Below are 17,091 nucleotides of genomic sequence, written 5' to 3'. Positions count from 1 at the left end.
TCTCCATCACCATGGCATTGAGCAGCCACGTCATTCACCAAGTTCACGGGGTGATGGGCCAACTCTGTGCTGAGCCCTACTTCCTTCTCGTTCTCCCTCCTGAAGCAGGAGGCTCCCTGGCAGAGCTCAAAGCCCTTTGTTTATTTGATCCTGGGCGTCTTGGATAAATCAGGAATGTCCTGACATGAACTTAGGCATGTTTTTCTTCCATGGAAAAGGAAACTACGGCAAATGGTATTTAAGTAGGCAGAGGACCATTCCGGGGGACTTGCGTTGGTGCCATCAAGGCCACATTCCTTTGGTCATCAGACCAGTAGGTGACTTCTTTATTGGCATGCTCTACCCTGGAGCCCAGAAGGTGTGAATTTGAAGCACTTTCTCCCCTGCTGAGAGCTTGGCACAGATGCTCTGGACTTCTTTTAAAGCCATGGAGCACCATGGTTGTCTTCCAGGTGGTCTTCTTTCTGCTGGGTGAAACCTTGGCCCAGAGTAGTTGCTTGAAGAAGGCTGCTTGGGAGTTGGGGTACAGGATAAGGTTGCTGCCTGGCCTCTCATTCTCAAGCCGTCTTGAAGTTGCAATGATCTCGATGTGTGATATACTTTGAGTCAGCTGCCCCAGGACCTGAACACATCTCTCACTTCCGATCAGGGCTAGGCTCTTGTGGTACAACTGGTCGCCAGAAACCTTTGCGGGTCTGCTTTCTTTGGATGTGGCGTTGTGGGAACCCAAGACTTCCTGAGTCTGTCTAGGTATATGGAGTCCAGTGAGTTTAGCATCTGAGTTGTTCTGGAACTATTTCTGGGTCTGGGGGCAGGAAAATGTTGGGAGCTATGTGCTTTGCTGCAGTGGAGACCTGTCAGTATCCAAAAACGAGCCCAGTCAGTCTCCAGAGCATTGGTGGGAACCCCCCCCCTCCGTGAGAGCTTCCAGGTGTGAATGCCCATGTATTACCATGGCAGGGGCAGTGCGGGGTGGGCTGGCGGGTGCTCATCTCATTTGGCCACCTGCCCTGGAGAGAAGAAGCCAGTCGTTGGCCACTGCAGGTCCAGGCTTGGCTGCTGCTCTGTTTTGCTGCTTTTCATGTTGTCAGAGGATCTTCTTGGGAACAAATGACTCAGCAACCTGAATCTCTGGGACTGAGTAGCCTAAGTGCCTTTTGAGAAGTGATTGGACCTATCTGCACAGGCCCTAAAATTCTGAGCCCCGGAAGAGTGGAGATCCGGATTGGTTTTACTCTAGATTCTTCAGGCTGCCACTCAATTTGGTTTCTCCAATTCCTGCCCCAATAGAAGGAGCTCACTCATGGGGTAAGCAGGCAATGTTTTAATTATGCTTTTTGTCCTTAGAAAATTCCAGGAAGAAAAAAGATCCTGGTTTGTGGCCAAAAAAGCAGAAAACAACGAAAATCAGCTACGGCTGTAATTCTGGACTTGTCTGTGGCAGAAAGAGTTAATAGGACGGTGGTCTCAGGGTGGGGGCCATTATATTCTCGGGTCCAGGAGAAGCTCACATGGTTCAAGAAAAGATGACGCCACATTTAGTGTGGGACAGCCCTGTCTGGGTTCTGGGCGCTGTCACTCAAAGAGTTAAGCTAGTCTTATGGCTGGGGAGCCCTCAGGGAAGGCCTGAGCCTGCAGGGACCAGGCCCTCTGTGCCCCAGAGCAGTGAGGTCTGGGGTAAAAGAGGGGCTGAGAAGTGTGGCCAGGAAAGCCGAGTGTAGGCCCAACTTTTTTTTTTGCCTTGTTTGACCAGCCTTGGCACTGCCCTCTGGCTCTCCAGGGGAAAAGCTGCAGTTCTGCTCTTGCAACACAAGGAGCAGACTGGAGAATTTAGATCTGCGTCACAGAGCTCAGAGAGAGAGAGAGGAGAGAGGGGAGAGAGAGAGGGAGAGAGAGAGAGAGCGCGAGCGCTCCGTCGATAGGTCTGCTAGCAACAGCCGTGCTGCAGCAGAGAGAGAGAGAGAAATCAAGAAACAAGTCATAGCAACACCGGGCACCAGGTTCTGCCAGCTCACTTGCCAAGCGTTCAGAAATCTGTCAGGGGCCGGAGGCCTCTGGGTAGCCTAGGCTAAGGAGATGACACGCAAGGTGGCACGGGCGGTTCCCGCGGGGAGGAGGTAGGGTGGCGGTGGGGGGCAGGGGTGGGAGCAGGAGGTTTCGGGGCGATGGTGGAAGGTTTAATGGGACCAGTTTCTGGAACATTCGGGACTGCGGCACCTTACGGCCGACCGAGATTTGGGTCTGCGCAGGCGACGATGGGTGGTCCGATGGGCTTCAGGACTTGATGGCGTAACCCCCGTCTTCCCCCACGTACGTATTTGCTGGGATCGGGGGCGATGTCTCTGCGTATGTGGGTGCTCTGTCTTTCTCACCTTCTTTCTTGCTTTTTGCTATTTTTTTTTTTTTCTGAGGGAGGGGTTTTTTCCACTTTAATTTCTTTTCCCTTAGTGTCAGCTGCTCAAGCCTGACTGAGGTAGAGGAAAGAGGAGCAAGCCGTCCCTGGCGTCCCACCTGACCTCCCAGCCTCTACCCCCATTTCCTTCTATCGGGCAGACAGACAGAGAGACAGGCTGGTTTTCCAAGTTGTTTGGGTATCGGTGTCGGTCCGTCCGTATGGTTCTCAGGTAGAAGGTACGGAGTGAGGAGGAGAAGTGTTGAGAGGAAGGCGAGAGGGGCAGCTTTCTAGGGGTTGCCTTGTTGAAACATTCGGCCCTGGGAATCTGGGGCTGTTGGGGAGCAGGTGGGCAGGATGGGGCGTGGGCTGCGAGAAGTGGGGTAAAGCTGGTAGGTTTGTCACTGCGTAGTTGGGGAAAGTGGGGAATGGTGACGCAGTCACTGTTGGATCTTGTTAGGGGCTCTGGGGGGACAGGTAGTGAGGGTCCCAGGATCTGTAGGGCCAGCTGAGAGGGGTTGAGGATGAGCTGAGAAGGGAAGCTAGCATTTAGAGATTAAATGTCATCCTTTTGGCGTTGGAAAGTTGTTTACCTTGTGCTCTCTGTGTCTCCATGTTGGCACCCTTCCAGTTCACATGTGATGGCCTTCCTTGTACTGCTGCATCATTAACTAAGTGACTGAGCTGGCCTTCCATTGGCCAGGGGAGGGCTCTCACTCCAGACACTTCCTCTGATTGGTGGGTGGACCAATGGCAGGTGAAAACCTTTTTTTGATTGGCTGAGGGAAGGGTATCAAATCTGAATTTGCATTTCACTTGCTTAAAGGGGAGGGGGGGGGAGCCCAGCAGCTTTCTAAAATCTGTTTAGGGGTGTGCGTATGCTCCTGTGTCTGTGCCTGCTTCTGACTGACCAGTTGAAGCCTCTTCCTGTGCCTTTTTAACTTCATGCACTGTAAGGGAGAGGAGCTGAGGGCTCCCCAAACTTTTGTTTTGGAGGGGCAGGGGTTGGGAAGATGGGCACGCAGAGGGTTGACCAAACTGGAAGAAAATACTCGTTCTTTAGTGGGAATTTTCCGATCAGCCACACCTCAGCGTTGCGGCAAAATAAATCTTGGCTCCCCTGGAAACGCATGGGCAAGGTAGGGCAGAGCTGCTACTGCTGCTGTTGCCGCCACCCTGGGCTTCCTGCTGACTCCGGGCTCCTCCCCGGGGACAGGAGATTTGCATTGACGTCCCAGGCTGTCCAGAGCTGAGCCCATTATGGGAAGGACCTGCCTTCTGGAAGCTGCTGCTCCCCGGTGCTTGGAAAGGTGAGGACGGGAACCGACCCCAGGACGCTGCTCAGAAACTGCGTATTTGGTGGGATTTCCCGAAAGCCACAGGGCCGCAAGAGGCTTGGAGGTCCCAGGTTAGAAGGGTTTGTCATCCTGGGGAGTGAGGAGAGTAAGAGCAAAACTAGGGCAGCAGGCTGCTCGCCTCTGGTTGGGGGAGGAGGACTTGGAAAAATCAGGGTCCCAGCTCCCCGTCTGGTCCTTGTTGCAGCCCTTGTGTCTGTGGGGAGGGGGTTTCCGAGCCCTGCACCTTGCGCAGTGGCCCCTGCCCATGACTGCGCATCTGGGAGCGCAATGCGCCCTGGGTCTCTGGCCTAGGACAGCACCGCCCTTCTTATTACATAACGGAGGGCACGGCTGTGCCTTCTCGGCCCTTTCCTGCAACCCTATCTCCTGGCTCCCCAGGGCCCACAGAGCTGGGGAGGGTCTGGTGGGTGAGCGGTGAAAGGCTCCACTCCCTTGGAGGGCTAGCTCTTGTCCAGTCAGCGATAGGGGCTGGGTTTGAAGACAGAAATGGATTGCTGACCCCCATCTTGGGATATGAAACGCAGAGTGTCCTTCTGAATGCCCTATGTCACCTATGGCCCCCAGGACCTCTCAGGAGGATGGGATGATGCCCTTCTTTTTCCCTCTTATGCTTTCTGCTTTTTGAGAGGAAGTTTCTGAAGGGAAAGATGTGACAATTGTGAGAGTAAGGGTTTGGGGGGGGGCAGTTGGGAGGTGGTTGACAGTTCCCTCCCCTTGTCTCTGGCTTTCCCTTTCCCTGGGTGGGTTGATAATATTTTTGGACTCCTTTTTATCATAAGGCTGCCATTTTGGAGGCATTTCTGCTCGTCTCCGACATGGTGGCGTTGGTTTTTCTGGTCCTGCTGTGCCAGTTCCGCAGAGTGGGTGGGGGGCGGGGGCTATGACGGAGGCGGCGGCGGCGAGGGGGGTGCGGGGGGGCAGAAGCGCAGCAGAGGCGGGCACAGCGGTGGCTGCCGCAGTGAAGGTGGCCCCAGGGGCAGGACCGCCCAGTCCCACCCTCGGACACAGCCCTGGCTTTGCCAGAGCGTGGGCATTGCTCCCCGAAGGCCTGGGTCTCCCATGCCATCATCGGCCTGAGGCTTAGAGCAGTCCGGGGAAGAGCCTTGTTCGGGGCGGGAGGGCGGAGGCAGAGATACGGCAGCTCATCTCAGACGTGTCGGACCCGTGGTTTGTGTTCCCCAAATAGGTTCTGTCTCTGGCAGTCTCCCCATGGAGACTGGGGGTGGGGTCCATGGCAGCTTTGAGGATTTGTTTGGATGGCCCTGCCTTTTTCCCGTTTCTTCCTCTCTGTTCCTTCGCACGCCCCCTGCCAGTGCCATGGATCCAGCTGTAGTCCTCCAGTGAGGCTCCCTGCTGCCCGTCCTTCTCCTCTCCAGGCCCTTCTGCGTGCAGTGGCCATCTTGTCTTTCTTGCTCAGAAATTTAAAATGGTTTCTCATGGTTTCCAGAAGGAGATTCCTTCCCTTTAGCAGTATGCTGGAGGCTGTCTGAAACTAGTCTTGTCTTAGCTTTCCTAAACTCAGTCTCACCTCTCTGAGTTTCCCTAGGTGGACCACGTATTCCAGAGAAACCAGACGACTTACTTTTTCTTGCTTTTTCTATCTCTCTGTTCTCACTAGTGATACTCTCCACGCCTCCTCTCCACTGCACCCACCTGCGGCAGTCCCACCGTCTTCCGTGGACCTCTCCTGATTACCTTCACAAGAAGCAGCCCTCCTCCCATCCGGCCAGACTCCCATACGCTTCATGCCTCTTTTGTGCTACTGTAGATGTGCTGTGGTTCTTCGTGTATAAGTTTTATGTCGCCTATTAGATTGTGAGCCCCAGGAAGCTAGGGAAAAGAAGGGAAACATGTACCTGTGTGGTGCTTTCTGTTTGCCAGGTACCACATCCGTCTGGTTCACGGCGGTTATTTCATTTATTTCTCACCTCAACCCTGCGAGGAGAGTCCCATGGCCGGTAAGTGTGTTGATCGTGATTAGAACCCTGGTCTGTCAAAGCCTTTGCATTTTTCTTCTCTCAGTCTTCAGTGTCTGCAAAATGCCGCATACGAGGTAGATCCCCAAAATGTGTCTATTTAAGGAGTTTTGTGAGTCCCTGATGTTCTGTGAGACTTCGGGTGGCTCATCTTCCTGCACCCAAGGTCTGGGTCACTTGGCTCTTCCATGCCACCCTCCCTGCTGCCTCATTAACTTTCTCCTCTTTCTTTGAGGCTAGGTTCACCCAAGACAATGGGGATTTTTTGTAGCTGAAATTGATGGACTAACAAACTTCAGTTTTCCTGGTCTCCTTCCTCTCGAAAGAGGAGGCAGAGGTGGGATAGGTTGTAGCCTCTTCAGAGCAGGATAAGCTCCGGAATCCAGAGATCAGTGGAGACCGTAGAAGCAGAGACATGGCGCTTGGGCAGACCTAGGTTTGCATCTTGACTCTGCCTCGTCTTAGCTGGGTGGTTTTAGACAAGTTACTTGATTTTTCTAAGTCCTAGTGTCCTCGGTCAGTGAGATGGAGCCTCTGTACCTACTACACAGAAATGCCTAATATATTGCCAAGCAAATAGGTTCCCAAGAGAAAGTGATGCAGCTCCATTCCCCCTGCCCAGTTGTCTAGTGGGGATTTAAGAAAGGAACATAGCAGGTGGCTCGAGAAGAACTGGGGGAGAAGGAAGCTTACGTGCGTTCAGTGGTATCGTAAGCAGGGGCAGGGGAGGAGGTAACCTGGAAGTATGCACCTGAAGCCTGTGAGGTAGTGCCTTTCCCCCACCTGGAGTAAATACCCTCTTTTGCATTAGGAACTTTTGCATCAGGAAAACACCATGGAAACGCCATGAGCATTGGTGGTGGCGGAGTGAGGGTTAAACAGTGAGCCTTCCTGGGATCCTTTTGATGCCAGGTTAGTTTCCCTTCTTTCCAAACACAGCAGTGGCTGCCTGCTTCCTGATGCTGTTGCATCCCATGGGAGGGAAGTTGGGCACCCTGAAGCCCCCTGTCACCAGTTCCGGGGCTGCGGAGCACAGAGTGACGACAGCCCGTGAGCCGTCAGCCGACGGCAGCGGGGACCCTGGTGACGGCTGCTTTGTTGTTTTTTTCCTCTTCGGATGATGACTCAGTGTGTCGGGAGCCTGGAGATGGAGCGCTCAGCCGAGTGGCCAGGACGTTCTGTCAACATGAAAGCAGCAAAAACAGTTTGTCGGGGCTCAGCGCTGACCCCGGGCTGGGGTCATTTTCAGGAAGGGCTTGGCAAAGGAAGACCACCGCCAGGCACGGGATTGGGGGTGACGTCGGATAACTCAATAGGACCCTGTAGACCCTTGAATTTTAGAATCTGAAAAGAAAATCAGCTGTTTGTGTTTTATTAGATGAGCTTGGCAAACAGGATCACTTCTTGAACTCCTCTCACTGGTCCCCAACAAGAGACATCTTCCCAGGTTCAGAAAACCCTTTGGGATTTCTCGGTTGTGGCTTATTGCCTTGGATGGAGGGCAGGTCCCTTCTAGGGGGCAGGGGTGGGCCTGGCAGTCCTAGTGCCCGTTATGGGGATATGGAGTCGTAGGTTTCCTCTGCTGGCATCACGTGAAGATGGTGGATCCACATCACAGGCCTTGAGCTGAAGACCAGCTCTTGGGCAGCCCACTTCAGCCTCTCCTTTCCTTATCTCAAATCAAAGTCTTATCTTCTCCCCTTCATCTTCCTCATTTCCTTCTTAGGCGCAGTAGTGGGCCTGAAGTCCTTGACCTTTGCGTCTGTGTGTGTGTCATCATGGCGGCTCAGGGTTCTAGACTTTTCTTGAATCTGCAGCATTGCGCTTTGTGCGCGTGACACCCCCCCCCCCCCGCTCCGCCCCGCCCACCCGGCCCCGCCCCACCAGGCCTTCTTCGGAGCAAGAGAGAACATGGGCCTCCATCGCCACTGAATCTCAGCCAAACCGTCATCCCCAGCATCTGGCCTCCCTTCTCTCCTCCCCCGCTTTCGGCCAGTGTCTGGGGTGGAGGAGCAAACAACTTGTGGGAGGAGATGGAGGGACAGCCTGGCCTGGAGCTCTCTGCCTCCTTTCCTCGTGTGCCATTTTTCAGCCTCACGCTTCCTGTGGATGGATGATGCCAGCACTGACATTTGTCGCCGAGCACCTCCTCTCCCCAAGGACTTCCCCGCGCGACTCTTTTGGGGTCTGGAAAGAGTGGCTCTGGGGCCTTGGGAGCCAGAGGGGACGGGGGGACCCGGCCCAGGTCACAGCAGACTGTGAGACGGGCGAGGGGTGGTGGGAGCTGGCCGACCCCACCCAAGCGCAAAGGCAGCCCCGGCCCCTTTGCGTCATGTCTTTTTCAGCCTGAGGAGAGAGCAACTTGACCTAAAAAAATTGTATATATGTGGGTGTTGGATCCTTTGTGTCTCTTTGTCCAGAAGCTGTGCATGTGATGAGAGCCCAGGTTCTGTACTTCAGAGAACTGTTGTCCTTCAGGTTTGTTTTCAGAAAGATGTGATGGATGGGCCGTCCTTGATGAGACCATGTGCCTGCTGGGACTGGCCTTCCTCCAGGATGCTGGGCCCGGCATGGTGTTTCTTGTCAGTGGACGGTGAGCCGCAGCGGAGGGCCATGTCCGGGGGCCCAGAAGGGACCCTGATTGGGGCCTGCATGTGCATTGCTTGGTTGGCCCTGGGAACTGAGCCCACCTTTCGCTTCTTCCCCACAGAGAACTCAGAGGAGTTCAGCTCCATGAGTAGGTGACAAACTCCTGGAGACTCAGCTGACGATGGTGCTGGTGTGCAGAAGACAGTTGTCATCCTGTGGGATAAGTGTGTGCCCGTTTGCATTTATTTGGAACAAAAAAAGGAGCTGCCTGGCAGCCTGGCTCTCTGCAGTAAGTATTTTTTTGCATTCTTTTATCCCTTCAAACGTCGGAAGTGGATAGATGTTTATTGAACCTAGCCAGCTGCTGTGCCTTCTCCATTCTTTCCTGCACACTGCCGCCCTTGGTCCTCCAGAAGAGAGGACTGGATCGATTTCCTCACGCTGCTGGAGAGCTGCAGAGGCTAGAACTCAGCGTTCAGCCCCTGCGCATCCCCCTCACATTCAGGAGGTGTCGATTCTCCCTAAAACAGAGAGCCAAAAGTCCAGGTCCCTCAGAGCAGAGTGTTCATGGGCTGAATGGAAGGGCCCTGCCTGCGCTCATTGCCCCCAGCAGGGAGGTGAGGCTCTCCGTTGGCTGGCTGGAGGAGCTGGGGGAGGGGGGTGGGCCTTGCCAGCATCTAGCATGGTTCTCTGCCAAGTTCTAGCTCCAGATCTCTAGGCCGCTAGGAACCTAGACTATATATAGCGTTGTGCTAAGCAGTTCTTATCAGACGTGTCTGCCCTCCCCTGCGGGCGAGGAGCGCTTCTATCAGAGAGCCAGAGCCTGGAAAGTGTGAGCCATCTCCATGGGGGTCTTCTATACTGGGGAGGGTGTGTGTGTGTGCGCGCGTGCACACACGCGTGCATATGTGTATCTGTGTCTGTGTCTGGTTCAGGGCTGCCAAGCTTTCTTTCCTTCCCCCTATTTCACATGCTAGTAGATTCAGAATCTTGTGGAGGAGGGCGCTGATGTAGGCTGAGGGCCAGGAGGGGCTGGTGCTTCTCGAAGGATCCTGGATCCTGGGTTTGGAGGAGAGGCTGGGTACATGATGTGGCTGAAAGCACAGTGTGGCCTCCGGTGTGTCTTCCTGGTTTCCGGTTTGCCCTGCTTTGCCCGAGGATGTCTTTTGACCTCTCTCTTCCTTCTTTTGAACCTGCTGCCTTCCCTGCCTTCCTCCAGCCCTCCCTCGTCCTTTCTTGGATTTTCTTTGGGATATGTGAGGCAGACCCAGCTATGGGCATCCGGGAGCTTGTCTGTTCCCCGCCCTCACCCTCGTTTGGGGCTTCCGGAAGTCTGGCTTGACCGGCACAAGGGGCCAGCTGTCCTCAGAGGAGCTGGTGGTGGACGAGCATGTCATGCTGGGAGGTATAGGGCAGAGTGGGCTGGGTCTTTGCCTCCTCCCTTTCAGAGGTGCTGTTGAGCCCCCAGTTTGTGTGGTTCTGTGACCACAAGTGCTGGTGGATGTGACGCCATCCCAGTCTTGTCGGTGAACCATCACCAGCCTGCTTATTGGAAACCAGGCGCAGCAAGGAAGATAGGATTCAACGCCCTCCTTCCCTGCCTCCCAGGTAAGTCAGGTGTGGGCCACCCGTTCCAAGCCCTCCCCTACCCCCTGCTCTTCCCACGAGGGCGTTTTCCTTATTCAGTGGAGAAGCCTCAAACTTCTCCATTCAGAATCTCCCAGACAATTGCTCCCTTCTTTCCGTTCTCCTCTTCCTGGTTTTTCTGTGAATGGGGTTAGTAACCAGCGAAGGCTCGGGGACAGGGCGGCCAGCCTAAGCGATCAGGCACTGGCCATGTGGGAGATGGCAGGGTGTGGTCGTTGGCAAAACAGTTGGGCCTCCCGCAGTAACTGACCAGCCGCTCTCCCTGACCCCCTACGAATAGCACGAGATTCTGAATGCTGATCCCTCAGAGGGGCTGCGAGCCTGCCTGGGAACTGGGCCTTCTCTTCCTGTGTCGTCTGGACACCTTTAGCCTCGCTTAGTGGTCTGGAGCTTATAGACTGTGGGCTGGGCAGTGGACTTTGGGGCTCTTTCCGCCTACTTTGGGTTTTTCTTTTTTTTGTTTGTTTTTGTTTTCTTGAGTGAATAACTTCTTTCCTCTAGGCCCTCATTACCTTTACTTAAAAAAAAAATCCTGGCTCAGTAAACCATTGCAAAGATCTCCAGGCAGTTTGACGTAGAAATGTTTTTTTCTCTGCGTCACCTGTTGCTGGTCACAGTAATAGCGATCGTGATTAAAAACGGTGAGGGCCTGCAGAACTGGGGAGGTCCGTCACATTACAGAGATGGTTCAGAAGGCAGACCGGAGGCACTTGCCACATTACCAGGAAATCTTTCTCCTATCAAGTAGATTCCTGCCACATTCTGGGCCAATAGGCCTGGTTGGAATGAGCTGACAGCAGATTGTCTGGGGTCTAAAGATAAAAGGGATGGTGCTGGGTAATTCTATGACGCTCTCGGCTAATGTCAGGGGGCACCTGTGGGATGCCAGCTCTCTGCCGTTGCCTCGTGGACGTGGCTGTTGTTTCCTCCCCACTCCCCCCGCCCACCCCTACCCAGGGAAGTCTGATGTACCCTGCCTCCCAGTGTTTCATCTTCTCCTCTTCCCATCTGAGATGAGCCTCTGAGTTGGCTGTGAGCAGCCTGAGATCCTCGCTGAGTGAGGAATCCAGGGCCGTTTGGAAGAGTCCGATGTCTCTTCCTTCAAGGAATTTGACAAGTCTCAGCCCCTCCAGCGGTAACGAAGGGAGGGATGGCTAGGGGTGTTGGACCTGGAACATGAATAAAGCAGACAGATCAGCCTTGGTGCAGCTGGGGAGATGAAGAGGAGCTGGCCAAGTCCCTCAAGATGTGTCAGCTAGAGTCTGGCCAGCACTGGCTGTCAGGCTGGAGCCAGATGGAGCTGCTGGCCATGCTCGGGAGCCTTCGCTGTCCTGTGTGCAGGGCGTCCCCGGGCCTGGCTCCGGGTGACCGCTGCCTCCATTCACAGCCCTGCCCTCGGCTAGGTTGATGTCACCAGGGTGGGGAAGTTGGTTTTGCTCCTTGAGATGTAGTAGCCTCTGTGGCCTCTGGTGTTCCCAGAATTGGGGTTGGTGCTCGCCGGCTGATTTTCCTACTTTTGTCCCTCACCTAGTTCTTACCTTCCTGTTCACCAGCCTGGCTTCTCCAGACCTGGAACGTTATGTGGCAGAAGCCAGGCTAGCAGAATAGCTGGCATCCGATGAGAGGGGGGCCAGGCGTAGCTGGCACTTCTTTTCGACCTTTGAACCCCTGCAGTCTGGGAGCCAGGAGGCAGCGTGGGGCCTTTCCAGCTGGGGTCCGGCAGCGGTTAACAGAGCTGGTGGCACTGGAGCCGTGGTGGTGTGGCTTGGCCAGGAGGCGTGGGGGAGGGGCCCTGCCAGGGGACCCGATTGGTCAGCACCTTCCTATTCCATTGAATCCTGGTCTGGTCAGGGCTGTGAATTGTTTAATGCATATCTTAGCTCTATCCCCTGGCACGAGTGCCCCGGAGGCTGCAGCTGCAGCTTTAGAGAGGATCTGTACCTCATGCTGGTCACTTTTTTGGGCATGTTGCCTCCCTCTGAAATATGCGCGAGAGAGTGCCTTTTCCACTAGCCGGCTGTCTGTGGGAGGCCCTCATCTTGCGTTGCTTTTCTGGGACTTGGAGTGTCTGTGAGGAAAGCAGAGACTGGGTTTGGTTCCTTGGTAGCTCCTTCCGCAGGAGCTGCTCGTGGGCTGATAAGGCCAGAGAACGCCTCCAGGCCCCGGGCCTTTGCGGAGCCTGATGCAATAGTGTGGAGCCTGGGCAGGGGAGTAGCAGGGGGACAAGGATGGAGAGAGCCATGCGGGGAGATGGTTGTACAGTGTCTGACCACAGGATCAAGGCCAGGAGGGGGTTGGAGGAGGTGTCCAGCATTCAGCCAGGGCTGCCTGCTGTGGCCTGAGTGAACACGTGTGTGCATGGAGCCCAGAGACAGGCATCAGAGCTCTTGGTCTCAGCATGCAGGCCAAGGAAAGGGAAACTGACCTTTGTCAGGGCCCCCTCTTGCTTATTTAATTTCATGCTCAGAACAACCATATGCAGTAGGTGTTACTTCCCTTTTATGGTTAAAGAACTGTGATTGTTCAGTGACTTAACCAAGGTCACACACTTGGTAGGTGGCACTACTGAGATTTAAACTCAGGCACTTCTGAGTCCAAAGCCTGTACTTTTTCTTCATCCTCTTAGGCTGAAGCCAGACATTTTTGGGAGCTAAGACCTTCAGAGGATAGGCAAATGATGTGACCCAGAGTGAAAGGCCAGATACCCAGGGGACTCTGCTGTCACAGGGAGGGCTGCATTACATCCCTTTTGAGGGAGGCAGGGCAGGGGCAGATACTCTTTAGTATCCGTGGATAGGCAGGCAAATACATTCCTTCTACAAATATGTCTTCAGCCTCTGCTGTATATATGCCAGGCACTGTGCTAGGTGCTAGGGATGCAGAATTCAACAAAACCAAGTTTATGCTCTTATGGAGTGTATATTCTAACGTGGGGAGAGATCATTAATAATAATAAATAGAATTTAAAAATAAAGTAGACATATATGGAAAAGAAGGACACTCCTACATAAGAAGAGGCATCCAGATGTTGGTCAAGGAGGGAATCTGAGAGACAGAAGGACCTCGGCCACCTGGGGAAGCCATATTGATTGAGCCTCCAAAGAGAACTGATACACAGACTAACCCCTCTCTTTTCCTAACAGCTGGGAAAATCCATCCAAGGTCCACAGAGCTCACAGGAACTTGGAGTGAGTCAGGAATCAAGGTGGCCGTAGCCTGTAGTTTGGTCACCAGCAGACTAGGATTTTCTCCATTAGCCGTGGCTGCTCCTGACCTTCCGTCTCCCACCGTCACCAGGCGCCAGCTGGCATCTCCACCTCAGCCTGGTCACCGTGGCCACCTCTGGTCCACGCAGCACAGGGGGCCACTTGGGTTCAGTCTTTGCCGAGTCACTGGTAAAACATATGTCTGCAGGAGGCAGACTTCAGCTGAGCCTCTCCTGCCAGAACACGTGGTTGCGAGATTTCGCAGTAGGGAAGGGACAGGCAGAGGCTGAGGGAGGGGAGTCCCCTTGTATCAGATGCTTGGACGAGCTCTGTGTCTTGAGAGGTCGGTGGCTGGGGACAGGGTAGGGGACATTTCCTGTGTGCAACCTCTGGGCTCAGGACTTGTTTACATAGTAGGAGTGCAGTGGCTGCTGGGCCCAGGGTGAGTCGGGCCACGAGATTCTCCCTCTTCGGTGCCATGGTCCTTGCCGCCTGGCCCACCCTGACCATGGACACTGCCACCTGCTGCCAGGGGGCCGTGTGGGTCTTGGTGGCGTGTGGTTGTGGGGGCCCAGGGAGCCTGTAGATGAGTCACGAGGCCTGGGTTCTGGCTCCCTTGGTAAAAACTCACTCACCCCCTTCACCTCTTTGGGCCTCGGTTTCATTATCTGTAAAATGAGAGGGTTGAATCAGAATCTTTTTGGAGGTTCCTGCCAACTCCCATATGGGGAGTCCCTGGATGTTCATGGAGGTATTTCTTAGCCCGAAACTCAGGATCTGCATCACGAGAGAGGGGTGGGACCTTGAAGACCCGTCTGAGAGCAGCTGTAATCGTGTTTTCTGAAGGGACACTGTCGGCATGAATTAGGGCGGGTGGGTGGAGACAGTTTTTGAAAGACCTTCAAAAGCAAGTGCGAAGGGTGAAGATTGCACGAAGGTGGCTGATGAGGACCCTCCAGGTGACCAAGGACGTGGACTCTGGCTCCCACCAAGAGGCTTGTCGAGATGGGCCGTGTGGGAGCTGCTGGGGGCTTGCTGTGCTGCAGGGGGTGACTTGACATGCCGTGCCCCAGGAAAGATGTGCCATCCTTGCTGGCCCTAAGTCTTGGAGAGAAAATAGGACTGCAGGGCCCTTGTGTCCTGTGCATTCCCTGAGACTTATCCTCAGGGTCTGTGCCCCTTCGCTGTCAGGAAGTTTCCCTTTATATTTAGCCTTCTTTTCTCATGTGGTTGTTTAAGCCCTTCTATTTAAAAAAAAAAAAACGATAAAAAGACGAGAAAAGAAAACAAAAACAGAAATATCTCAGAGCTACCAGTTCCATTTTGGCTTTTTAGTCTTGAGTCATTCTTTAAAAGACAGCAAAAATGAAACACATACAGCAAAACCCAGGGTCCCAGGCCCTTCCGGGCTTTTGTGCAAAGCCAGGCTGTGGCCAGGAGTGGCCAGGTCCTGGCCTCACTTCTCTTCTCCATGGCAGCCTCAGTCCCTGACGTCCACCATGTTTCCTGGGCTGCGTGGGTAGGAGCCCTGAGGCGGAGGCACACATTGTGCAACCCGCTAGACAGAATGCAGAGCATTAAAAATAACTGCATTTCTCCAAGATGCTGTCTGCTTGCCACTCTGCAGGACACTTACCTGGGATTCGTAACTCTGAGCCCAGCCTCCCCAGCTCCCAGGAGGGTGGTGTGAAGAGGGATTTGGGCTAGGATGCAGGCAGGAGAGGAATTGACTAGTAACCATCGTCTCACATGTGCCGTGTGATGTTTCACAGTTCTTTTCACGTTTGCGAGCTCTTTTGGCCTCACACAGCCCTGTGAGGGCAAGTGGGTGGTATTAGCCCTGTAGTTGATGACACTGAACCAGAGAGAATCCTGCCAGGGTCTAACTGCTTGTATCTGCTTAATTTGGGACACCCACCCAGGCCCCTGACTCTGGTTGTCATTTCCTCGGGTTCTGGTTGTGGGACCCATGGAGCGGGGCAGGGATCGGGGTGGGTCTTGGGCAGTTGGCTTGATCTCTCTAGGTTTGGGGTCGCTTCTTTATATATTGAAGGGGCAGGAAACCTCAGAATATCTGGGTTCTCCCGTTCTCCGTTCTTTCAGCTTCTTGGAGCTCTTGTGAAGACTGGCTTGCACTCCTTGGCTGGGAAGCCAGCCATGCGTCATGTGTTTCTGGTGAGGCTTCTTACATTTGGAAGCTTCTGGAATATGCAGTGCTTCAGACAGTTCTGACATGCCTGTAATGGCATCTCCTGTGTGTGCCTGTGGTCATGCTTCAGCTAAGTAGCTCTCTTAGAAATGAGGCCTCACTGTGGGGTCTTTGAGATTGTCCCGTCGGATTTATAAGGTACACACGGAGCTTTGCCCAGGATGCACACTGTGTGTACGTTACCTGTTTGTTAGCTACTTTTAGTGTACAGCACCTGCTGGAAGAATTGGCTGAGGTACAATGGTAAAGTAAGATACTGGAAACGCTGGCTTCAGCTCGGATTGTTTGAATCACTATTGACTTGAAGAAGTAGCCCTTTCCCACGGAGAAGGTGGTCAGAGGATTCTTGGTGTCGGTGTTTTCTGGACATTGAGCACAGCCCTCACCCTTTAGAAGGGTGCTGAGGCAGAGTGAGAGCTGCGCATCTTCTTGGCCATGAGACCCCTCTGTGTGATCTTCACTCAAATAGCCCACAGCCTCTTTGAAGGGGAAAGAAGTGTTAATTTACAACACATTTAGCCACGGTGGCTTAGGCTTTATCCCGGGGTGTTCCCTGAAGAAGGATTGGGATTGGACGTTTGTCCATTTGTATCCCCTGAATGCAGCCTCGGCTTGTAGAGAAACCCCGTGACGGGGAAGCTACCGGGGGATTGTTTCGGTGGATGCAGGCTTCAGTAACTTTACCTATGAAGATTTGTCATGTCAGACCCTGTTTGCCTGGAGGTTGGGAAAGAGGATGGCTGAACCTGTAGCAGGGAGGGTGGCTTAGGCTAGACTTTGGGAAGGACTGTGGCATCCCCTTTGCTGAGGGTTCCCAAGGAAAGATGAGGCTTCTTTATCTGAGAGGGGGAGACTGGAGGTCCTGGACAGGGGCCTTTGGGCCTGAGTCTGTGAACTCTGAGGCCACCCCAGAACAGCATGAGTGTGGGTGTCAGGATCCGGCGCAGGCTTTATCTTTCCTTTCTGCCTCTGAGGCACGCCTGAGCCTGGGGCGGGGTCGGGGGGTTGGGGGTGACGGACACATGAGCATTGTTTCTCCTGGCAGAGAGAACTCCTGCCACTGACTGTATAGGACTGATAATATTGGAAAATAAAAAAGGGAGAAAGGCACGTTGCCCCTTATCCCTGGCAGGAAAGAGCCCTGAGCTGCTCTAATCCTGATTTGTATCACTCCCCCCGCCCCCCCCCCCACCCAGTTCCTCCTAGCCCTAGGGATCTTTGATAGGCATCAGAGACGTGAAGGAGCACGGGCACGCGCGTGCGTGCGTGTGTGTGTGTGTGTGTGTGTGTGTGTGTGTGTGTGTGAAAGAGAGAGAGGGGTGCATGAGGCAGGGCCATGCATAGTTGTTGGGGAAAGGCAGGCGATGGAAGAGGAATATCTCAGGGCAGGTCCACAGCTCTGGGACCACCAGCATTGCCTGCTGTTCTAAAGGCACGGGTGTGTGTTGAAGTGAGCATACTACTTAGAGGTGACCAAAGTCCAGAGTCAACCAGTTAATGTCTAAATGAGGGTTGTATTGAATACGGAGAATCATGTATCCTTTTGTATTGTTAGTGCCTGCAGATTTAGCATGGAAAGGCCTGCCAGGTTAGGAACCTTTCACTGGTTCCCCCTCTTTATAAGATCATGCTTATTTTATATCAGCTTTTTATCTCCCTTCTTTTCTGTTTCTCACCCTCACTCACTCCTTAGGTATACGGGAATATTTGTCCA

The sequence above is a fragment of the Monodon monoceros genome, unplaced genomic scaffold, assembly GCF_005190385.1.
Source record: "Monodon monoceros isolate NGI ecotype Baffin Bay Population unplaced genomic scaffold, NGI_Narwhal_1 Super_Scaffold_18, whole genome shotgun sequence".
Lineage (NCBI taxonomy): Eukaryota > Metazoa > Chordata > Mammalia > Artiodactyla > Monodontidae > Monodon > Monodon monoceros.
This window is presented reverse-complemented; position numbering follows the sequence as displayed.